This window comes from Anopheles funestus, unplaced genomic scaffold (genome assembly GCF_943734845.2).
Source record: "Anopheles funestus unplaced genomic scaffold, idAnoFuneDA-416_04 scaffold_16_ctg1, whole genome shotgun sequence".
Classification (NCBI taxonomy): Eukaryota; Metazoa; Arthropoda; class Insecta; order Diptera; family Culicidae; genus Anopheles; species Anopheles funestus.
The window spans coordinates 437,777-464,527 of record NW_026045354.1 but is presented as its reverse complement, the minus strand read 5'-3'; the positions used below and the strand labels follow the sequence as shown (position 1 = coordinate 464,527).

The window sequence follows — 26,751 nt, the reverse complement described above, 5'->3', positions numbered from 1 at the left end:
AAGACACATTAGCCAAGACACCTTAGCCGAGACACATTAGCCAAGACACCTTAGCCAAGACACATTAGCCAAGACACATAAGCCGAGACACATTAGCCAAGACACCTTAGCCAAGACACCTTAGCCAAGACACCTTAGCCAAGACACATTTGCCAAGACACCTTAGCCAAGACACCTTAGCCGAGACACATTAGCCAAGACACCTTAGCCAAGACACCTTAGCCAAGACACCTTAGCCGAGACACATTAGCCAAGACACCTTAGCCAAGACACCTTAGCCAAGACACTTTAGCCAAGACACCTTAGCCAAGACACCTTAGCCAAGACACATTAGCCAAGACACCTTAGCCGAGACACATTAGCCAAGACACATTAGCCAAGACACCTTAGCCAAGACACCTTAGCCAAGACACATTAGCCAAGACACCTTAGCCAAGACACCTTAGCCAAGACACCTTAGCCAAGACACCTTAGCCAAGACACCTTAGCCAAGACACCTTAGCCAAGACACCTTAGCCAAGACACCTTAGCCAAGACACATTAGCCAAGACACCTTAGCCAAGACACCTTAGCCAAGACACCTTAGCCAAGACACCTAAGCCAAGACACATTAGCCAAGACACCTTAGCCGAGACACATTAGCCAAGACACCTTAGCGAAGACACCTTAGCCAAGACACATTAGCCAAGACACCTTAGCCAAGAAACATAAGCCAAAACTCTTTAGCCAAGACACTTTAGCCAAGACACATTAGCCAAGACACATAAGCCGAGACACATTAGCCAAGACACATTAGCCAAGACACCTTAGCCAAGACACATTAGCCAAGACACCTTAGCCAAGACACCTTAGCCAAGACACTTTAGCCAAGACACATTAGCCAAGACACATTAGCCGAGACACCTTAGCCAAGACACCTTAGCCAAGACACCTTAGCCAAGACACCTTAGCCAAGACACCTTAGCCAAGACACTTTAGCCAAGACACCTTAGCCAAGACACTTTAGCCGAGACACATTAGCCAAGACACATTAGCCAAGACACCTTAGCCAAGACACCTTAGCCAAGATACATTAGACGAGACACATTAGCCAAGACACATTAGCCAAGACACCTTAGCCAAGACATCTTAGCCAAGACACATTAGCCAAGACACCTTAGCCAATACACTTTAGCCAAGACACATTAGCCAAGACACCTTAGCCAAGACACCTTAGCCGAGACACATTAGCCAAGACACCTTAGCCAAGACACCTTAGCCAAGACACCTTAGCCAAGACACATTAGCCAAGACACTTTAGCCAAGACACATTAGCCAAGACACCTTAGCCAAGACACCTCAGCAAAGACACCTTAGCCAAGACACCTTAGCCAAGACACCTTAGCCAAGACACATTAGCCAAAACACATTAGCCAAGACACCTTAGCTAAGACACCTTAGCCAAGACACATTAGCCGAGACACCTAAGCCAAGACACCTTAGCCAAGACACCTTAGCCGAGACACATTAGCCAAGACACCTTAGCCAAGACACTTAAGCCAAGACACATTAGCCAAGACACCTTAGCCAAGACACCTTAGCCGAGACACATTAGCCAAGACACCTTAGCCAAGACACATTAGCCAAGACACCTTAGCCAAGACACCTTAGCCAAGACACCTTAGCCAAGACACCTTAGCCAAGACACCTTAGCCAAGACACCTTAGCCAAGACACATTAGCCAAGACACCTTAGCAAAGACACCTTAGCCAAGACACCTTAGCCAAGACACATTAGCCAAGACACCTTAGCCAAGACACCTTAGCCAAGACACCTTAGCCAAGACACATTAGCCAAGACACCTTAGCCAAGACACCTTAGCCAAGACACATTAGCCGAGACACCTAAGCCAAGACACCTTAGCCAAGACACCTTAGCCAAGACACATTAGCCAAGACACCTTAGCAAAGACACTTAAGCCAAGACACATTAGCCGAGACACCTTAGCCAAGACACCTTAGCCAAGACACCTTAGCCGAGACACATTAGCCAAGACACCTTAGCCAAGACACTTAAGCCAAGACACATTAGCCAAGACACCTTAGCCAAGACACCTTATCCGAGACACATTAGCCAAGACACCTTAGCCAAGACACATTAGCCAAGACACCTTAGCCAAGACACCTTAGCCAAGACACCTTAGCCAAGACACCTTAGCCAAGACACATTAGCCAAGACACCTAAGCCAAGACACTTAAGCCAAGACACATTAGCCAAGACACCTTAGCCAAGACAGCTTAGCCGAGACACATTAACAAAGACACCTTAGCCAAGACACATTAGCCAAGACACATTAGCCAAGACACCTTAGCCAAGACACCTTAGCCAAGACACCTTAGCCAAGACACATTAGCCAAGACACCTTAGCCAAGACACCTTAGCCAAGACACTTTAGCCAAGACACATTAGCCAAGACACATTAGCCGAGACACATTAGCCAAGACACCTTAGCCAAGACACCTTAGCCAAGACACCTTAGCCAAGACACATTAGCCAAGACACCTTAGCCAAGACACATTAGCCAAGACACCTTAGCCAAGACACTTTAGCCAAGACACATTAGCCAAGACACATAAGCCGAGACACATTAGCCAAGACACATTAGCCAAGACACCTTAGCCAAGACACATTAGCCAAGACACCTTAGCCAAGACACCTTAGCCAAGACACTTTAGCCAAGACACATTAGCCAAGACACATTAGCCGAGACACCTTAGCCAAGACACCTTAGCCAAGACACCTTATCCAAGACACCTTAGCCAAGACACATTAGCCAAGACACTTTAGCCAAGACACCTTAGCCAAGACACCTTAGCCAAGACACATTAGCCAAGACACCTTAGCCGAGACACATTAGCCAAGACACATTAGCCAAGACACCTTAGCCAAGACACCTTAGCCAAGACACATTAGCCGAGACACATTAGCCAAGACACATTAGCCAAGACACATTAGCCAAGACACCTTAGCCAAGACACCTTAGCCAAGACACCTTAGCCAAGACACCTTAGCCAAGACACCTTAGCCAAGACACCTTAGCCAAAACACATTAGCCAAGACACCTTAGCTAAGACACCTTAGCCAAGACATATTAGCCTAGACACCTTAGCCAAGACACCTTAGCCAAGACACCTTAGCCAAGACACCTTAGCCAAGACACCTAAGCCAAGACACATTAGCCAAGACACCTTAGCCGAGACACATTAGCCAAGACACATTAGCCAAGACACCTTAGTCAAGAAACATAAGCCAAAACACTTTAGCCAAGACACTTTAGCCAAGACACATTAGCCAAGACACATAAGCCGAGACACATTAGCCAAGACACATTAGCCAAGACACCTCAGCCAAGACACATTAGCCAAGACACCTTAGCCAAGACACCTTAGCCGAGACACTTTAGCCGAGACACATTAGCCAAGACACCTTAGCCAAGACACCTTAGCCAAGACACCTAAGCCAAGACACATTAGCCAAGACACCTTAGCCGAGACACATTAGCCAAGACACCTTAGCCAAGACACCTTAGCCAAGACACCTTAGCCAAGACACCTTAGCCAAGACACCTTAGCCAAGACACCTTAGCCAAGACACCTTAGCCAAGACACCTTAGCCAAGACACATTAGCCAAGACACATTAGCCAAGACACCTTAGCCAAGACACATTAGCCAAGACACCTTAGCCAAGACACTTTAGCCAAGACACATTAGCCAAGACACATAAGCCGAGACATATTAGCCAAGACACATTAGCCAAGACACCTTAGCCAAGACACATTAGCCAAGACACCTTAGCCAAGACACCTTAGCCAAGACACTTTAGCCAAGACACATTAGCCAAGACACATTAGCCGAGACACCTTAGCCAAGACACCTTAGCCAAGACACCTTAGCCAAGACACTTTAGCCGAGACACATTAGCCAAGACACCTTAGCCAAGACACCTTAGCCAAGACACATTAGCCAAGACAGATTAGCCAAGACACATTAGCCAAGACACCTTAGCCAAGACACCTTAGCCAAGACACCTTAGCCAAGACACCTTAGCCAAGACACCTTAGCCAAGACACCTTAGCCAAGACACCTTAGCCAAGACACCTTAGCCAAGACACCTTAGCCAAGACACCTTAGCCAAGACACCTTAGCCAAGACACCTTAGCCAAGAAACCTTAGCCGAGACACATTAGCCAAGACACCTTAGCCAAGACACCTTAGCCAAGACACCTTAGCCAAGACACCTTAGCCAAGACACCTTAGCCAAGACACCTTAGCCAAGACACCTTAGCCAAGACACCTTAGCCAAGACACAATGGCCGAGACACATTAGCCAAGACACCTTAGCCAAGACACCTTAGCCAAGACACATTAGCCAAGACACATTAGCCGAGACACATTAGCCAAGACACCTTAGCCAAGACACCTTAGCCAAGACACTTTAGCCGAGACACATTAGCCAAGACACCTTAGCCAAGACACCTTAGCCAAGACACCTTAGCCAAGACACCTTAGCCAAGACACCTTAGCCGAGACACATTAGCCAAGACACTTTAGCCAAGACACTTTAGCCAAGACACCTTAGCCAAGACACCTTAGCCAAGACACATTAGCCAAGACACCTTAGCCGAGACACATTAGCCAAGACACCTTAGCCAAGACACCTTAGCCAAGACACCTTAGCCAAGACACCTTAGCCAAGACACCTTAGCCAAGACACATTAGCCAAGACACCTTAGCCAAGACACCTTAGCCAAGACACCTTAGCCAAGACACCTTAGCCAAGACACCTTAGCCAAGACACATTAGCCAAGACACCTTAGCCAAGACACATTAGCCAAGACACCTTAGCCAAGACACCGTAGCCAAGACACCGTAGCCAAGACACAATGGCCGAGACACATTAGCCAAGACACCTTAGCCAAGACACATTAGCCAAGACACCTTAGCCAAGACACCTTAGCCAAGACACAATGGCCGAGACACATTAGCCAAGACACCTTAGCCAAGACACCTAAGCCAAGACACCTTAGCCAAGACACTTTAGCCAAGACACCTTAGCCAAGACACCTTAGCCAAGACACATTAGCCAAGACACCTTAGCCAAGACACATTTGCCAAGACACCTTAGCCAAGACACCTTAGCCGAGACACATTAGCCAAGACACCTTAGCCAAGACACCTTAGCCAAGACACCTTAGCCAAGACACCTTAGCCAAGACACCTTAGCCAAGACACCTTAGCCAAGACACCTTAGCCAAGACACAATGGCCGAGACACATTAGCCAAGACACCTTAGCCAAGACACATTAGCCAAGACACCTTAGCCAAGACACCTTAGCCAAGACACAATGGCCGAGACACATTAGCCAAGACACCTTAGCCAAGACACATTAGCCAAGACACCTTAGCCAAGACACCTTAGCCAAGACACCTTAGCCAAGACACTTTAGCCGAGACACATTAGCCAAGACACCTTAGCCAAGACACCTTAGCCAAGACACCTTAGCCAAGACACATTAGCCAAGACACCTTAGCCAAGACACCTTAGCCAAGACACATTAGCCAAGACACCTTAGCCAAGACACCTTAGCCAAGACACCTTAGCCAAGACACCTTAGCCAAGACACCTTAGCCAAGACACTTTAGCCAAGACACCTTAGCCAAGACACCTTAGCCAAGACACATTAGCCAAGACACCTTAGCCGAGACACATTAGCCAAGACACATTAGCCAAGACACCTTAGCCAAGACACATTAGCCGAGACACATTAGCCAAGACACCTTAGCCAAGACACCTTAGCCAAGACACATTAGCCAAGACACATTAGCCAAGACACATTAGCCAAGACACCTTAGCCAAGACACATTAGCCGAGACACATTAGCCAAGACACATTAGCCGAGACACATTAGCCAAGACACATTAGCCAAGACACATTAGCCAAGACACCTTAGCCAAGACACCTTAGCCAAGACACCTTAGCCAAGACACCTTAGCCAAAACACATTAGCCAAGACACCTTAGCTAAGACACCTTAGCCAAGACACATTAGCCAAGACACCTTAGCCAAGACACCTTAGCCAAGACACCTTAGCCAAGACACCTTAGCCAAGACACCTAAGCCAAGACACATTAGCCAAGACACCTTAGCCGAGACACATTAGCCAAGACACCTTAGCGAAGACACCTTAGCCAAGACACATTAGCCAAGACACCTTAGCCAAGAAACATAAGCCAAAACACTTTAGCCAAGACACTTTAGCCAAGACACATTAGCCAAGACACATAAGCCGAGACACATTAGCCAAGACACCTTAGCCAAGACACCTTAGCCAAGACACCTTAGCCAAGACACCTTAGCCAAGACACCTTAGCCAAGACACCTTAGCCAAGACACAATGGCCGAGACACATTAGCCAAGACACCTTAGCCAAGACACATTAGCCAAGACACCTTAGCCAAGACACCTTAGCCAAGACACAATGGCCGAGACACATTAGCCAAGACACCTTAGCCAAGACACCTAAGCCAAGACACCTTAGCCAAGACACTTTAGCCAAGACACCTTAGCCAAGACACTTTAGCCGAGACACATTAGCCAAGACACCTTAGCCAAGACACCTTAGCCAAGACACCTTAGCCAAGACACCTTAGCCAAGACACCTTAGCCGAGACACATTAGCCAAGACACCTAAGCCAAGACACTTTAGCCAAGACACATTAGCCAAGACACCTTAGCCAAGACACCTTAGCCGAGACACATTAGCCAAGACACCTTAGCCAAGACATATTAGCCAAGACACCTTAGCCAAGACACCTTAGCCAAGACACCTTAGCCAAGACACTTTAGCCAAGACACATTAGCCAAGACACCTTAGCCGAGACACATTAGCCAAGACACTTTAGCCAAGACATCTTAGCCGAGACACATTAGCCAAGACACCTTAGCCAAGACACCTTAGCCAAGACACCTTAGCCAAGACACCTTAGCCAAGACAATTTAGCCGAGACACATTAGCCAAGACACCTTAGCCAAGACACCTTAGCCAAGACACCTTAGCCAAGACACCTTAGCCAAGACACCTTAGCCGAGACACATTAGCCAAGACACATTAGCCAAGACACATTAGCCAAGACACCTTAGCCAAGACACCTTAGCCAAGACACATTAGCCGAGACACATTAGCCAAGACACCTTAGCCAAGACACATTAGCCGAGACACATTAGCCAAGACACCTTAGCCAAGACACCTTAGCCAAGACACCTTAGCCAAGACACCTTAGCCAAGACACATTAGCCGAGACACATAAGCCAAGACACCTTAGCCAAGACACCTTAGCCAAGACACATTAGCCAAGACACCTTAGCCAAGACACCTTAGCCCAGACACCTTAGCCAAGACACCTTAGCCAAGACACATTAGCCAAGACACCTTAGTCAAGACACCTTAGCCAAGACACCTTAGCCAAGACACCTTAGCCAATACACATTAGCCAAGACACCTTAGCCAAGACACCTTAGCCAAGACACATTAGCCAAGACACCTTAGCCAAGACACCTTAGTCAAGACACCTTAGCCAAGACACCTTAGCCAAGACACATTAGCCAAGACACATTAACCAAGACACCTTAGCCAAGACACCTTAGCCAAGACACCTTAGCCAAGACACCTTAGCCAAGACACCTTAGCCAAGACACCTTTGCCAAGACACCTTAGCCAAGACACCTTTGCCAAGACACCTTAGCCAAGACACCTTAGCCGAGACACATTAGCCAAGACACCTTAGCCAAGACACATTAGCCAAGACACCTTAGCCAAGACACCTTAGCCAAGACACATTAGCCAAGACACCTTAGCCAAGACACCTTAGCCAAGACACCTTAGCCAAGACACTTTAGCCAAGACACCTTAGCCAAGACACCTTAGCCAAGACACATTAGCCAAGACACCTTAGCCGAGACACATTAGCCAAGACACATTAGCCAAGACACCTTAGCCAAGACACCTTAGCCAAGACACATTAGCCGAGACACATTAGCCAAGACACTTTAGCCAAGACACCTTAGCCAAGACACCTTAGCCAAGACACCTTAGCCAAGACACCTTAGCCAAGACACCTTAGCCGAGACACATTAGCCAAGACACCTTAGCCAAAACACATTAGCCAAGACACCTTAGCTAAGACACCTTAGCCAAGACACATTAGCCAAGACACCTTAGCCAAGACACCTTAGCCAAGACACCTTAGCCAAGACACCTTAGCCAAGACACCTAAGCCAAGACACATTAGCCAAGACACCTTAGCCGAGACACATTAGCCAAGACACCTTAGCGAAGACACCTTAGCCAAGACACATTAGCCAAGACACATTAGCCAAGACACCTTAGCCAAGACACCTTAGCCAAGACACATTAGCCGAGACACATTAGCCAAGACACATTAGCCAAGACACCTTAGCCAAGACACCTTAGCCGAGACACATTAGCCAAGACACCTTAGCCAAGACACTTTAGCCAAGACACATTAGCCAAGACACCTTAGCCAAGACACCTTAGCCGAGACACATTAGCCAAGACACCTTAGCCAAGACACCTTAGCCAAGACACCTTAGCCAAGACACCTTAGCCAAGACACATTAGCCAAGACACCTTAGCCAAGACACCTTAGCCAAGACACCTTAGCCAAGACACCTTAGCCAAGACACATTAGCCAAGACACCTTAGCCAAAACACATTAGCCAAGACACCTTAGCTAAGACACCTTAGCCAAGACACATTAGCCGAGACACCTAAGCCAAGACACCTTAGCCAAGACACCTTAGCCGAGACACATTAGCCAAGACACCTTAGCCAAGACACATTAGCCAAGGCACATTAGCCGAGACACATTAGCCAAGACACATTAGCCAAGGCACCTTAGCCAAGACACATTAGCCAAGACACATTAGCCAAGACACCTTAGCCAAGACACATTAGCCAAGGCACATTAGCCGAGACACATTAGCCAAGACACATTAGCCAAGACACATTAGCCAAGACACATTAGCCAAGACACCTTAGCCAAGACACCTTAGCCAAGATACATTAGCCGAGACACATTAGCCAAGACACCTTAGCCAAGACACATTAGCCAAGACACATTAGCCAAGACACCTTAGCCAAGACACATTAGCCGAGACACATTAGCCAAGACACCTTAGCCAAGACACCTTAGCCAAGACACATTAGCCAAGACACATTAGCCAAGACACCTTAGCCAAGACACCTTAGCCCAGACACCTTAGCCAAGACACCTTAGCCAAGACACCTTAGCCAAGACACTTTAGCCGAGACACATTAGCCAAGACACTTTAGCCAAGACACATTAGCCAAGACACCTTAGCCAAGACACCTAAGCCAAGACACATTAGCCAAGACACCTTAGTCAAGACACCTTAGCCACGACACCTTAGCCAAGACACCTTAGCCAAGACACATTAGCCAAGACACCTTAGCCAAAACATATTAGCCAAGACACCTTAGCTAAGACACCTTAGCCAAGACACATTAGCCGAGACACCTAAGCCAAGACACCTTAGCCAAGACACCTTAGCCAAGACACCTAAGCCGAGACACCTTAGCCAAGACACCATAGCCAAGACACATTAGCCAAGACACCTTAGCCAAGACACCTTAGCCAAGACACCTTAGCCAAGACACATTAGCCAAGACACATTAGCCAAGACACATTAGCCAAGACACCTTAGCCAAGACACCTTAGCCAAGACACCTTAGCCAAGACACAATAGCCAAGACACCTAAGCCGAGACACATTAGCCAAGACACCTTAGCCAAGACACCTTAGCCAAGACACTTTAGCCAAGACACATTAGCCAAGACACCTTAGCCAAGACACCTTAGCCAAGACACCTTAGCCAAGACACCTTAGCCGAGACACATTAGCCGAGACACCTTAGCCAAGACACTTTAGCCAAGACACCTTAGCCAAGACACCTTAGCCAAGACACATTAGCCAAGACACCTTAGCCGAGACACATTAGCCAAGACACCTTAGCCGAGACACCTTAGCCAAGACACCTTAGCCAAGACACATTAGCCAAGACACCTTAGCCAAGACACCTTAGCCAAGACACCTTAGCCGAGACACATTAGCCAAGACACCTTAGCCAAGACACCTTAGCCAAGACACCTTAGCCAAGACACCTTAGCCAAGACACCTTAGCCAAGACACCTTAGCCAAGACACCTTAGCCGAGACACATTAGCCAAGACACCTTAGCCAAGACACCTTAGCCAAGACACCTTAGCCAAGACACCTTAGCCAAGACACATTAGCCAAGACACCTTAGCCAAGACACCTTAGCCAAGACACCTTAGCCAAGACACATTAGCCAAGACACCTTAGCCAAAACACATTAGCCAAGACACCTTAGCTAAGACACCTTAGTCAAGACACATTAGCCAAGACACCTTAGCCAAGACACTTTAGCCAAGACACATTAGCCAAGACACCTTAGCCAAGACACCTTAGCCAAGACACATTAGCCAAGACACATTAGCCAACACACCTTAGCCAAGACACCTTAGCCAAGACACCTTAGCCAAGACACCTTATCCAAGACACCTTAGCCAAGACACCTTAGCCAAGACACCTTAGCCAAGACACCTTAGCCAAGACACCTTAGCCAAGACACCTTAGCCAAGACACCTTAGCCAAGACACCTTAGCCAAGACACATTAGCCAAGACACCTTAGCCAAGACACATTAGCCAAGACACCTTAGCCAAGACACCTTAGCCAAGACACCTTAGCCAAGACACCTTAGCCAAGACACCTTAGCCAAGACACCTTAGCCAAGACACATTAGCCAAGACACCTTAGCCGAGACACATTAGCCAAGACACATTAGCCAAGACACCTTAGCCAAGACACCTTAGCCAAGACACATTAGCCAAGACACATTAGCCGAGACACCTTAGCCAAGACACCTTAGCCAAGACACCTTAGCCAAGACACATTAGCCGAGACACATTAGCCAAGACACCTTAGAAAGACACCTTAGCCAAGACACCTTAGCCAAGACACCTTAGCCAAGACACCTAAGCCAAGACACTTTAGCCGAGACACATTAGCCAAGACACTTTAGCCAAGACACATTAGCCAAGACACCTTAGCCAAGACACCTTAGCCAAGACACCTTAGCCAAGACACCTTAGTCAAGACACCTTAGCCAAGACACATTAGCCGAGACACATTAGCCAAGACACCTTAGCCAAGACACCTTAGCCAAGACACCTTAGCCAAGACACCTTAGCCAAGACACCTTAGCCAAGACACATTAGCCAAGACACTTTAGCCAAGACACATTAGCCAAGACACCTTAGCCAAGACACCTTAGCCGAGACACCTTAGCCGAGACACATTAGCCAAGACACCTTAGCCAAGACACCTTAGCCAAGACACATTAGCCAAGACACAATAGCCAAGACACCTTAGCCAAGACACATTAGCCAAGACACATTAGCCAAGACACCTTAGCCAAGACACCTTAGCCAAGACACATTAGCCGAGACACATTAGCCAAGACACCTTAGCCAAGACACCTTAGCCAAGACACCTTAGCCAAGACACCTTAGCCAAGACACCTTAGCCAAGACACCTTAGCCCAGCATCTTAGCCAAGACACCTTAGCCAAGACACCTTAGCCAAGACACATTAGCCAAGACACCTTAGCCGAGACACCTTAGCCGAGACACATTAGCCAAGACACCTTAGCCAAGACACCTTAGCCAAGACACCTTAGCCAAGACACCTTAGCCAAGACACATTAGCCGAGACACCTTAGCCAAGACACCTTAGCCAAGACACTTTAGCCAAGACACCTTAGCCAAGACACCTTAGCCAAGACACCTTAGCCGAGACACATTAGCCAAGACACCTTAGCCAAGACACCTTAGCCAAGACACCTTAGCCAAGACACATTAGCCAAGACACCTTAGCCAAGACACCTTAGCCAAGACACCTTAGCCAAGACACCTTAGCCAAGACACATTAGCCAAGACACCTTAGCCAAAACACATTAGCCAAGACACCTTAGCTAAGACACCTTAGTCAAGACACATTAGCCAAGACACCTTAGCCAAGACACTTTAGCCAAGACACCTTAGCCAAGACACCTTAGCCAAGACACATTAGCCAAGACACCTTAGCCAAGACACCTTAGCCGAGACACATTAGCCAAGACACCTTAGCCAAGACACATTAGCCAAGACACCTTAGCCAAGACACCTTAGCCAAGACACCTTAGCCGAGACACATTAGCCAAGACACATTAGCCAAGACACCTTAGCCAAGACACCTTAGCCAAGACACCTTAGCCAAGACACCTTAGCCAAGACACATTAGCCAAGACACTTTAGCCAAGACACCTTAGCCAAGACACCTTAGCCAAGACACCTTAGCCAAGACACATTAGCCAAGACACCTAAGCCAAGACACAATAGCCAAGACACATTAGCCAAGACACCTTAGCCAAGACACGTTAGCCAAGACACATTAGCCAAGACACATTAGCCAAGACACCTTAGCCAAGACACCTTAGCCAAGACACATTAGCCAAGACACCTTAGCCGAGACACATTAGCCAAGACACCTTAGCCGAGACACCTTAGCCAAGACACCTTAGCCAAGACACATTAGCCAAGACACCTTAGCCAAGACACCTTAGCCAAGACACCTTAGCCAAGACACCTTAGCCGAGACACATTAGCCAAGACACCTAAGCCAAGACACTTTAGCCAAGACACATTAGCCAAGACACCTTAGCCAAGACACCTTAGCCGAGACACCTTAGCCGAGACACATTAGCCAAGACACTTTAGCCAAGACATCTTAGCCGAGACACATTAGCCAAGACACCTTAGCCAAGACACATTAGCCAAGACACCTAAGCCAAGACACAATAGCCAAGACACATTAGCCAAGACACCTTAGCCAAGACACGTTAGCCAAGACACTTTAGCCGAGACACATTAGCCAAGACACCTTAGCCAAAACACTTTAGCCAAGACACCTTAGCCAAGACACCTTAGCCAAGACACCTTAGCCGAGACACATTAGCCAAGACACCTAAGCCAAGACACTTTAGCCAAGACACATTAGCCAAGACACCTTAGCCAAGACACCTTAGCCGAGACACATTAGCCAAGACACCTTAGCCAAGACATATTAGCCAAGACACCTTAGCCAAGACACCTTAGCCAAGACACCTTAGCCAAGACACTTTAGCCAAGACACATTAGCCAAGACACCTTAGCCGAGACACATTAGCCAAGACACTTTAGCCAAGACATCTTAGCCGAGACACATTAGCCAAGACACCTTAGCCAAGACACCTTAGCCAAGACACCTTAGCCAAGACACCTTAGCCAAGACAATTTAGCCGAGACACATTAGCCAAGACACCTTAGCCAAGACACCTTAGCCAAGACACCTTAGCCAAGACACCTTAGCCAAGACACCTTAGCCGAGACACATTAGCCAAGACACATTAGCCAAGACACATTAGCCAAGACACCTTAGCCAAGACACCTTAGCCAAGACACATTAGCCGAGACACATTAGCCAAGACACCTTAGCCAAGACACATTAGCCGAGACACATTAGCCAAGACACCTTAGCCAAGACACCTTAGCCAAGACACCTTAGCCAAGACACCTTAGCCAAGACACATTAGCCGAGACACATAAGCCAAGACACCTTAGCCAAGACACCTTAGCCAAGACACATTAGCCAAGACACCTTAGCCAAGACACCTTAGCCCAGACACCTTAGCCAAGACACCTTAGCCAAGACACCTTAGCCAAGACACCTTAGCCAAGACACATTAGCCGAGACACATAAGCCAAGACACCTTAGCCAAGACACCTTAGCCAAGACACCTTAGCCAAGACACCTTAGCCAAGACACCTTAGCCAAGACACATTAGCCAAGACACCTTAGCCAAGACACATTAGCCAAGACACCTTAGCCAAGACACTTTAGCCAAGACACATTAGCCAAGACACCTTAGCCAAGACACCTTAGCCAAGACACATTAGCCAAGACACCTTAGCCAAGACACATTAGCCAAGACACCTTAGCCAAGACACTTTAGCCAAGACACATTAGCCAAGACACCTTAGCCAAGACACCTTAGCCAAGACACATTAGCCGAGACACATTAGCCAAGACACCTTAGCCAAGACACCTTAGCCAAGACACCTTAGCCAAGACACCTTAGCCAAGACACCTTAGCCAAGACACCTTAGCCGAGACACATTAGCCAAGACACCTTAGCCAAGACACCTTAGCCAAGACACCTTAGCCAAGACACATTAGCCAAGACACCTTAGCCAAGACACCTTAGCCAAGACACCTTAGCCAAGACACCTTAGCCAAGACACATTAGCCAAGACACCTTAGCCAAAACACATTAGCCAAGACACCTTAGCTAAGACACCTTAGTCAAGACACATTAGCCAAGACACCTTAGCCAAGACACTTTAGCCAAGACACCTTAGCCAAGACACCTTAGCCAAGACACATTAGCCAAGACACCTTAGCCAAGACACCTTAGCCGAGACACATTAGCCACGACACATTAGCCGCGACAAATTAGCCAAGACACCTTAGCCAAGACACCTTAGCCAAGACACCTTAGCCAAGACACCTTAGCCAAGACACATTAGCCAAGACACCTTAGCCAAGACACCTTAGCCAAGACACCTTAGCCAAGACATATTAGCCAAGACACCTTAGCCAAGACACCTTAGCCAAGACACCTTAGCCAAGACACCTTAGCCGAGACACATTAGCCAAGACATCTTAGCCAAGACACCTTAGCCAAGACACCTTAGCCAAGACACATTAGCCAAGACACCTTAGCCAAGACACCTTAGCCAAGACACATTAGCCAAGACACATTAGCCAAGACACCTTAGCCAAGACACATTAGCCAAGACACCTTAGCCAAGACACATTAGCCAAGACACCTTAGCCAAGACACTTTAGCCAAGACACATTAGCCAAGACACCTTAGCCAAGAAACCTTAGCCAAGACACATTAGCCGAGACACATTAGCCAAGACACCTTAGCCAAGACACCTTAGCCAAGACACCTTAGCCAAGACACCTTAGCCAAGACATATTAGCCAAGACACCTTAGCCAAGACACCTTAGCCAAGACACCTTAGCCAAGACATATTAGCCAAGACACCTTAGCCAAGACACCTTAGCCAAGACACCTTAGCCGAGACACATTAGCCAAGACACCTTAGCCAAGACACCTTAGGCAAGACACCTTAGCCGAGACACATTAGCCAAGACACCTTAGCCAAGACACCTTAGCCAAGACACATTAGCCAAGACACATTAGCCAAGACACCTTAGCCAAGACACCTTAGCCCAGACACCTTAGCCAAGACACCTTAGCCAAGACACCTTAGCCAAGACACTTTAGCCGAGACACATTAGCCAAGACACTTTAGCCAAGACACATTAGCCAAGACACCTTAGCCAAGACACCTAAGCCAAGACACATTAGCCAAGACACCTTAGTCAAGACACCTTAGCCACGACACATTAGCCGCGACAAATTAGCCAAGACACCTTAGCCAAGACACCTTAGCCAAGACACCTTAGCCAAGACACCTTAGCCAAGACACATTAGCCAAGACACCTTAGCCAAGACACATTAGCCAAGACACCTTAGCCAAGACACTTTAGCCAAGACACATTAGCCAAGACACCTTAGCCAAGACACCTTAGCCAAGACACCTTAGCCAAGACACATTAGCCAAGACACCTTAGCCAAGACACCTTAGCCAAGACACATTAGCCGAGACACATTAGCCAAGACACCTTAGCCAAGACACCTTAGCCAAGACACCTTAGCCAAGACACCTTAGCCAAGACATATTAGCCAAGACACCTTAGCCAAGACACCTTAGCCAAGACACCTTAGCCGAGACACATTAGCCAAGACACCTTAGCCAAGACACCTTAGCCAAGACACCTTAGCCGAGACACATTAGCCAAGACACCTTAGCCAAGACACCTTAGCCAAGACACCTTAGCCAAGACACATTAGCCAAGACACCTTAGCCAAGACACTTTAGCCAAGACACATTAGCCAAGACACCTTAGCCAAGACACCTTAGCCAAGACACATTAGCCAAGACACCTTAGCCAAGACACATTAGCCAAGACACCTTAGCCAAGACACCTTAGCCGAGACACATTAGCCAAGACACCTTAGCCAAGACACCTTAGCCAAGACACATTAGCCAAGACACATTAGCCAAGACACCTTAGCCAAGACACCTTAGCCCAGACACCTTAGCCAAGACACCTTAGCCAAGACACCTTAGCCAAGACACTTTAGCCGAGACACATTAGCCAAGACACTTTAGCCAAGACACATTAGCCAAGACACCTTAGCCAAGACACCTAAGCCAAGACACATTAGCCAAGACACCTTAGTCAAGACACCTTAGCCACGACACATTAGCCGCGACAAATTAGCCAAGACACCTTAGCCAAGACACCTTAGCCAAGACACCTTAGCCAAGACACCTTAGCCAAGACACCTTAGCCAAGACACATTAGCCAAGACACCTTAGCCAAGACACATTAGCCAAGACACCTTAGCCAAGACACTTTAGCCAAGACACATTAGCCAAGACACCTTAGCCAAGACACCTTAGCCAAGACACCTTAGCCAAGACACATTAGCCAAGACACCTTAGCCAAGACACCTTAGCCAAGACACATTAGCCGAGACACATTAGCCAAGACACCTTAGCCAAGACACCTTAGCCAAGACACCTTAGCCAAGACACCTTAGCCAAGACATATTAGCCAAGACACCTTAGCCAAGACACCTTAGCCAAGACACCTTAGCCGAGACACATTAGCCAAGACACCTTAGCCAAGACACCTTAGCCAAGACACCTTAGCCGAGACACATTAGCCGAGACACCTTAGCCAAGACACCTTAGCCAAGACACATTAGCCAAGACACCTTAGCCAAGACACCTTAGCCAAGACACATTAGCCAAGACACCTTAGCCAAGACACATTAGCCAAGACACCTTAGCCAAGACACTTTAGCCAAGACACATTAGCCAAGACACCTTAGCCAAGACACCTTAGCCAAGACACATTAGCCGAGACACATTAGCCAAGACACCTTAGCCAAGACACCTTAGCCAAGACATATTAGCCAAGACACCTTAGCCAAGACACCTTAGCCAAGACACCTTAGCCGAGACACATTAGCCAAGACACCTTAGCCAAGACACCTTAGCCAAGACACCTTAGCCGAGACACATTAGCCGAGACACCTTAGCCAAGACACCTTAGCCAAGACACATTAGCCAAGACACCTTAGCCGAGACACATTAGCCGAGACACATTAGCCAAGACACCTTAGCCAAGACACCTTAGCCAAGACACCTTAGCCAAGACACCTTAGCCAAGACATATTAGCCAAGACACCTTAGCCAAGACACCTTAGCCAAGACACCTTAGCCGAGACACATTAGCCAAGACACCTTAGCCAAGACACCTTAGCCAAGACACCTTAGCCAAGACACATTAGCCAAGACACCTTAGCCAAGACACTTTAGCCAAGACACATTAGCCAAGACACCTTAGCCAAGACACCTTAGCCAAGACACATTAGCCAAGACACCTTAGCCAAGACACATTAGCCAAGACACCTTAGCCAAGACACCTTAGCCAAGACACCTTAGCCAAGACACATTAGCCAAGACACCTTAGCCAAGACACATTAGCCAAGACACCTTAGCCAAGACACCTTAGCCAAGACACCTTAGCCAAGACACCTTAGCCAAGACATATTAGCCAAGACACCTTAGCCAAGACACCTTAGCCGAGACACATTAGCCAAGACACCTTAGCCAAGACACCTTAGCCAAGACACCTTAGCCGAGACACATTAGCCAAGACACCTTAGCCAAGACACCTTAGCCAAGACACCTTAGCCAAGACACTTTAGCCAAGACACCTTAGCCAAGACACATTAGCCAAGACACCTTAGCCAAGACACCTTAGCCGAGACACATTAGCCAAGACACCTTAGCCAAGACACATTAGCCAAGACACCTTAGCCAAGACACCTTAGCCAAGACACCTTAGCCAAGACACCTTAGCCAAGACACCTTAGCCAAGATACCTTAGCCAAGACACATTAGCCAAGACACCTTAGCCAAGACACCTTAGCCAAGACACCTTAGCCGAGACACATTAGCCGAGACACCTAAGCCAAGACACTTTAGCCAAGACACCTTAGCCAAGACACCTTAGCCAAGACACATTAGCCAAGACACCTTAGCCAAGACACTTTAGCCAAGACACATTAGCCAAGACACCTTAGCCAAGACACCTTAGCCAAGACACATTAGCCAAGACACCTTAGCCAAGACACCTAAGCCAAGACACATTAGCCAAGACACCTTAGTCAAGACACCTTAGCCACGACACATTAGCCGCGACAAATTAGCCAAGACACCTTAGCCAAGACACCTTAGCCAAGACACCTTAGCCAAGACACCTTAGCCAAGACACCTTAGCCAAGACACATTAGCCAAGACACCTTAGCCAAGACACATTAGCCAAGACACCTTAGGCAAGACACTTTAGCCAAGACACATTAGCCAAGACACCTTAGCCAAGACACCTTAGCCAAGACACATTAGCCAAGACACCTTAGCCAAGACACATTAGCCAAGACACCTTAGCCAAGACACTTTAGCCAAGACACATTAGCCAAGACACCTTAGCCAAGACACCTTAGCCAAGACACATTAGCCGAGACACATTAGCCAAGACACCTTAGCCAAGACACCTTAGCCAAGACACCTTAGCCAAGACACCTTAGCCATGACATATTAGCCAAGACACCTTAGCCAAGACACCTTAGCCAAGACACCTTAGCCGATACACATTAGCCAAGACACCTTAGCCAAGACACCTTAGCCAAGACACATTAGCCGAGACACATTAGCCAAGACACCTTAGCCAAGACACCTTAGCCAAGACACCTTAGCCAAGACACATTAGCCAAGACACCTTAGCCAAGACACCTTAGCCAAGACACCTTAGCCGAGACACATTAGCCAAGACACCTTAGCCAAGACACCTTAGCCAAGACACCTTAGCCAAGACACATTAGCCAAGACACCTTAGCCAAGACACCTTAGCCAAGACACCTTAGCCAAGACACTTTAGCCAAGACACCTTAGCCAAGACACCTTAGCCAAGACACATTAGCCAAGACACCTTAGCCAAGACACCTTAGCCGAGACACATTAGCCAAGACACCTTAGCCAAGACACATTAGCCAAGACACCTTAGCCAAGACACCTTAGCCAAGACACCTTAGCCAAGACACCTTAGCCAAGACACCTTAGCCAAGACACATTAGCCAAGACACCTTAGCCAAGACACCTTAGCCAAGACACCTTAGCCGAGACACATTAGCCGAGACACCTAAGCCAAGACACTTTAGCCAAGACACCTTAGCCAAGACACATTAGCCAAGACACATTAGCCAAGACACCTTAGCCAAGACACCTTAGCCAAGACACATTAGCCGAGAAACATTAGCCAAGACACCTTAGCCAAGACACCTTAGCCAAGACACCTTAGCCAAGACACATTAGCCAAGACACCTTAGCCAAGACACCTTAGCCAAGACACCTTAGCCAAGACACATTAGCCAAGACACATTAGCCAAGACACCTTAGCCAAGACACCTTTGCCAAGACACCTTAGCCAAGACACCTTAGCCAAGACACAATAGCCAAGACACCTTAGCCGAGACACATTAGCCAAGACACCTTAGCCAAGACACCTTAGCCAAGACACCTTAGCCAAGACACATTAGCCAAGACACCTTAGCCAAGACACCTTAGCCAAGACACCTTAGCCAAGACACCTTAGCCGAGACACATTAGCCGAGACACCTAAGCAAAGACACTTTAGCCAAGACACCTTAGCCAAGACACCTTAGCCAAGACACATTAGCCAAGACACCTTAGCCAAGACACCTTAGCCAAGACACCTTAGCCAAGACACCTTAGCCAAGACACCTTAGCCAAGACACTTTAGCCAAGACACCTTAGCCAAGACACCTTAGCCAAGACACCTTAGCCGAGACACATTAGCCAAGACACCTTAGCCAAGACACCTTAGCCAAGACACCTTAGACAAGACACCTTAGCCAAGACACCTTAGCCAAGACACCTTAGCCAAGACACCTTAGCCAAGACACCTTAGCCAAGACACATTAGCCAAGACACCTTAGCCGAGACACATTAGCCAAGACACCTTAGCCAAGACACCTTAGCCAAGACACTTTAGCCAAGACACCTTAGCCAAGACACCTTAGCCAAGACACCTTAGCCAAGACACATTAGCCAAGACACATTAGCCAAGACACCTTAGCCAAGACACCTTAGCCAAGACACCTTAGCCAAGACACCTTAGCCAAGACACCTTAGCCAAGACACCTTAGCCAAGACACCTTAGCCAAGACACCTTAGCCGAGACACTTTAGCCAAGACACCTTAGCCAAGACACCTTAGCCAAGACACCTTAGCCAAGACACATTAGCCAAGACACATTAGCCAAGACACCTTAGCCAAGACACCTTAGCCAAGACACCTTAGCCAAGACACCTTAGCCAAGACACTTTAGCCAAGACACATTAGCCAAGACACTTTAGCCAAGACACCTTAGCCGAGACACATTAGCCAAGACACCTTAGCCGAGACACTTTAGCCAAGACACCTTAGCCAAGACACCTTAGCCAAGACACCTTAGCCAAGACACCTTAGCCAAGACACCTTAGCCAAGACACCTTAGTCAAGACACATTAGCCAAGACACCTTAGCCAAGACACCTTAGCCAAGACACATTAGCCAAGACACCTTAGCCAAGACACCTTAGCCGAGACACATTAGCCAAGACACCTTAGCCAAGACACATTAGCCAAGACACCTTAGCCAAGACACCTTAGCCAAGACACATTAGCCAAGACACATTAGCCAAGACACCTTAGCCAAGACACCTTAGCCAAGACACCTTAGCCAAGACACATTAGCCAAGACACCTTAGCCAAGACACATTAGCCAAGACACCTTAGCCAAGACACCTTAGCCAAGACACATTAGCCAAGACACCTTAGCCAAGACACCTTAGCCAAGACACCTTAGCCGAGACACATTAGCCAAGACACCTTAGCCAAGACACATTAGCCAAGACACCTTAGCCAAGACACCTTAGCCAAGACACCTTAGCCAAGACACCTTAGCCAAGACACCTTAGCCAAGACACATTAGCCAAGACACCTTAGCCAAGACACCTAAGCCAAGACACTTTAGCCAAGACACTTTAGCCAAGACACCTTAGCCAAGACACCTTAGCCAAGACACATTAGCCAAGACACCTTAGCCAAGACACCTTAGCCAAGACACATTAGCCAAGACACCTTAGCCAAGACACCTTAGCCGAGACACATTAGCCAAGACACCTTAGCCAAGACACATTAGCCAAGACACCTTAGCCAAGACACCTTAGCCAAGACACCTTAGCCAAGACACCTTAGCCAAGACACTTTAGCCGAGACACTTTAGCCAAGACACCTTAGCCAAGACACCTTAGCCAAGACACTTTAGCCAAGACACATTAGCCAAGACACCTTAGCCAAGACACCTTAGCCAAGACACATTAGCCGAGACAAATTAGCCAAGACACCTTAGCCAAGACACCTTAGCCAAGATACCTTAGCCAAGACACCTTAGCCAAGACACCTTAGCCAAGACACATTAGCCAAGACACCTTAGCCAAGACACATTAGCCAAGACACCTTAGCCAAGACACTTTAGCCAAGACACATTAGCCAAGACACCTTAGCCAAGACACCTTAGCCAAGACACATTAGCCAAGACACCTTAGCCAAGACACATTAGCCAAGACACAATAGCCAAGACACTTTAGCCAAGACACATTAGCCAAGACACCTTAGCCAAGACACCTTAGCCAAGACACATTAGCCGAGACACATTAGCCAAGACACCTTAGCCAAGACACCTTAGCCAAGACACAGTAGCCAAGACACCTTAGCCAAGACATATTAGCCAAGACACCTTAGCCAAGACACCTTAGCCAAGACACCTTAGCCAAGACACATTAGCCAAGACACCTTAGCCAAGACACCTTAGCCCAGACACCTTAGCCAAGACACCTTAGCCAAGACACCTTAGCCAAGACACCTTAGCCAAGACACATTAGCCAAGACACCTTAGCCAAGACACATTAGCCAAGACACCTTAGCCAAGACACTTTAGCCAAGACACATTAGCCAAGACACCTTAGCCAAGACACCTTAGCCAAGACACATTAGCCAAGACACCTTAGCCAAGACACATTAGCCAAGACACCTTAGCCAAGACACTTTAGCCAAGACACATTAGCCAAGACACCTTAGCCAAGACACCTTAGCCAAGACACATTAGCCAAGACACCTTAGCCAAGACACATTAGCCAAGACACCTTAGCCAAGACACTTTAGCCAAGACACATTAGCCAAGACACCTTAACCAAGACACCTTAGCCAAGACACATTAGCCGAGACACATTAGCCAAGACACCTTAGCCAAGACACCTTAGCCAAGACACATTAGCCAAGACACCTTAGCCAAGACACCTTAGCCAAGACACCTTAGCCAAGACACCTTAGCCAAGACACCTTAGCCGAGACACATTAGCCAAGACACCTTAGCCGAGACACATTAGCCAAGACACCTTAGCCAAGACACCTTAGCCAAGACACATTAGCCAAGACACCTTAGCCAAGACACCTTAGCCAAGACACATTAGCCAAGACACATTAGCCAAGACACCTTAGCCAAGACACCTTAGCCAAGACACCTTAGCCAAGACACCTTAGCCAAGACACATTAGCCAAGACACCTTAGCCAAGACACATTAGCCAAGACACATTAGCCAAGACACCTTAGCCAAGACACATTAGCCAAGACACCTTAGCCAAGACACTTTAGCCAAGACACATTAGCCAAGACACCTTAGCCAAGACACCTTAGCCAAGACACATTAGCCGAGACACATTAGCCAAGACACCTTAGCCAAGACACCTTAGCCAAGACACCTTAGCCAAGACACCTTAGCCAAGACATATTAGCCAAGACACCTTAGCCAAGACACCTTAGCCAAGACACCTTAGCCAAGACATATTAGCCAAGACACCTTAGCCAAGACACCTTAGCCAAGACACCTTAGCCAAGACACATTAGCCAAGACACATTAGCCAAGACACCTTAGCCAAGACACATTAGCCAAGACACCTTAGCCAAGACACCTTAGCCAAGACACATTAGCCGAGACACATTAGCCAAGACACCTAAGCCAAGACACCTTAGCCAAGACACCTTAGCCAAGACACCTTAGCCAAGACATATTAGCCAAGACACCTTAGCCAAGACACCTTAGCCAAGACACCTTAGCCAAGACATATTAGCCAAGACACCTTAGCCAAGACACCTTAGCCAAGACACCTTAGCCGAGACACATTAGCCAAGACACCTTAGCCAAGACACCTTAGCCAAGACACCTTAGCCGAGACACATTAGCCAAGACACCTTAGCCAAGACACCTTAGCCAAGACACATTAGCCAAGACACATTAGCCAAGACACCTTAGCCAAGACACCTTAGCCCAGACACCTTAGCCAAGACACCTTAGCCAAGACACCTTAGCCAAGACACTTTAGCCGAGACACATTAGCCAAGACACTTTAGCCAAGACACATTAGCCAAGACACCTTAGCCAAGACACCTAAGCCAAGACACATTAGCCAAGACACCTTAGTCAAGACACCTTAGCCACGACACATTAGCCGCGACAAATTAGCCAAGACACCTTAGCCAAGACACCTTAGCCAAGATACCTTAGCCAAGACACCTTAGCCAAGACACCTTAGCCAAGACACATTAGCCAAGACACCTTAGCCAAGACACATTAGCCAAGACACCTTAGCCAAGACACTTTAGCCAAGACACATTAGCCAAGACACCTTAGCCAAGACACCTTAGCCAAGACACCTTAGCCAAGACACATTAGCCAAGACACCTTAGCCAAGACACCTTAGCCAAGACACATTAGCCGAGACACATTAGCCAAGACACCTTAGCCAAGACACCTTAGCCAAGACACCTTAGCCAAGACACCTTAGCCAAGACATATTAGCCAAGACACCTTAGCCAAGACACCTTAGCCGAGACACATTAGCCAAGACACCTTAGCCAAGACACCTTAGCCAAGACACCTTAGCCAAGACACCTTAGCCAAGACATATTAGCCAAGACACCTTAGCCAAGACACCTTAGCCGAGACACATTAGCCAAGACACCTTAGCCAAGACACCTTAGCCAAGACACCTTAGCCGAGACACATTAGCCAAGACACCTTAGCCAAGACACCTTAGCCAAGACACCTTAGCCAAGACACATTAGCCAAGACACCTTAGCCAAGACACTTTAGCCAAGACACATTAGCCAAGACACCTTAGCCAAGACACCTTAGCCAAGACACATTAGCCAAGACACCTTAGCCAAGACACATTAGCCAAGACACCTTAGCCAAGACACTTTAGCCAAGACACATTAGCCAAGACACATTAGCCAAGACACCTTAGCCAAGACACATTAGCCAAGACACCTTAGCCAAGACACATTAGCCAAGACACCTTAGCCAAGACACTTTAGCCAAGACACATTAGCCAAGACACCTTAGCCAAGACACCTTAGCCAAGACACATTAGCCGAGACACATTAGCCAAGACACCTTAGCCAAGACACCTTAGCCAAGACACCTTAGCCAAGACACCTTAGCCAAGACATATTAGCCAAGACACCTTAGCCAAGACACCTTAGCCAAGACACCTTAGCCAAGACATATTAGCCAAGACACCTTAGCCAAGACACCTTAGCCAAGACACCTTAGCCGAGACACATTAGCCAAGACACCTTAGCCAAGACACCTTAGCCAAGACACCTTAGCCAAGACACCTTAGCCAAGACATATTAGCCAAGACACCTTAGCCAAGACACCTTAGCCAAGACACCTTAGCCAAGACATATTTGCCAAGACACCTTAGCCAAGACACCTTAGCCAAGACACCTTAGCCGAGACACATTAGCCAAGACACCTTAGCCAAGACACCTTAGCCAAGACACCTTAGCCGAGACACATTAGCCAAGACACCTTAGCCAAGACACCTTAGCCAAGACACATTAGCCAAGACACATTAGCCAAGACACCTTAGCCAAGACACCTTAGCCCAGACACATTAGCCAAGACACCTTAGCCAAGACACCTTAGCCAAGACACTTTAGCCGAGACACATTAGCCAAGACACTTTAGCCAAGACACATTAGCCAAGACACCTTAGCCAAGACACCTTAGCCAAGACACCTTAGCCAAGACACCTTAGTCAAGACACCTTAGCCACGACACATTAGCCGCGACAAATTAGCCAAGACACCTTAGCCAAGACACCTTAGCCAAGACACCTTAGCCAAGACACCTTAGCCAAGACACCTTAGCCAAGACACATTAGCCAAGACACCTTAGCCAAGACACTTTAGCCAAGACACATTAGCCAAGACACCTTAGCCAAGACACCTTAGCCAAGACACATTAGCCAAGACACCTTAGCCAAGACACCTTAGCCAAGACACATTAGCCAAGACACATTAGCCAAGACACCTTAGCCAAGACACCTTAGCCCAGACACCTTAGCCAAGACACCTTAGCCAAGACACCTTAGCCAAGACACCTTAGCCAAGACACATTAGCCAAGACACATTAGCCAAGACACCTTAGCAAAGACACATTAGCCAAGACACCTTAGCCAAGACACATTAGCCAAGACACCTTAGCCAAGACACTTTAGCCAAGACACATTAGCCAAAACACCTTAGCCAAGACACCTTAGCCAAGACACATTAGCCGAGACACATTAGCCAAGACACCTTAGCCAAGACACCTTAGCCAAGACACCTTAGCCAAGACACCTTAGCCAAGACATATTAGCCAAGACACCTTAGCCAAGACACCTTAGCCAAGACACCTTAGCCAAGACATATTAGCCAAGACACCTTAGCCAAGACACCTTAGCCAAGACACCTTAGCCGAGACACATTAGCCAAGACACCTTAGCCAAGACACCTTAGCCAAGACACCTTAGCCGAGACACATTAGCCAAGACACCTTAGCCAAGACACCTTAGCCAAGACACATTAGCCAAGACACCTTAGCCAAGACACCTTAGCCCAGACACCTTAGCCAAGACACCTTAGCCAAGACACCTTAGCCAAGACACTTTAGCCGAGACACATTAGCCAAGACACTTTAGCCAAGACACATTAGCCAAGACACCTAAGCCAAGACACATTAGCCAAGACACCTTAGTCAAGACACCTTAGCCACGACACATTAGCCGCGACAAATTAGCCAAGACACCTTAGCCAAGACACCTTAGCCAAGACACCTTAGCCAAGACACCTTAGCCAAGACACCTTAGCCAAGACACATTAGCCAAGACACCTTAGCCAAGACACATTAGC

General features: G+C 47.8%; 1 long non-coding RNA gene across 1 annotated transcript; it reads right to left on the bottom strand.

Moving 5' to 3' along the window:
* Nucleotide 1: 1 nt before the first annotated feature.
* LOC125774513 (uncharacterized) lies at nucleotides 2-24,192 on the bottom strand. The gene is made up of 4 exons (XR_007420991.1): nucleotides 24,058-24,192; nucleotides 19,886-19,941; nucleotides 4,978-5,285; nucleotides 2-175 (listed from the first exon to the last, which is right to left on the bottom strand). It is a non-coding gene; the product is annotated as an uncharacterized LOC125774513 (long non-coding RNA).
* Nucleotides 24,193-26,751: the final 2,559 nt, after the last annotated feature.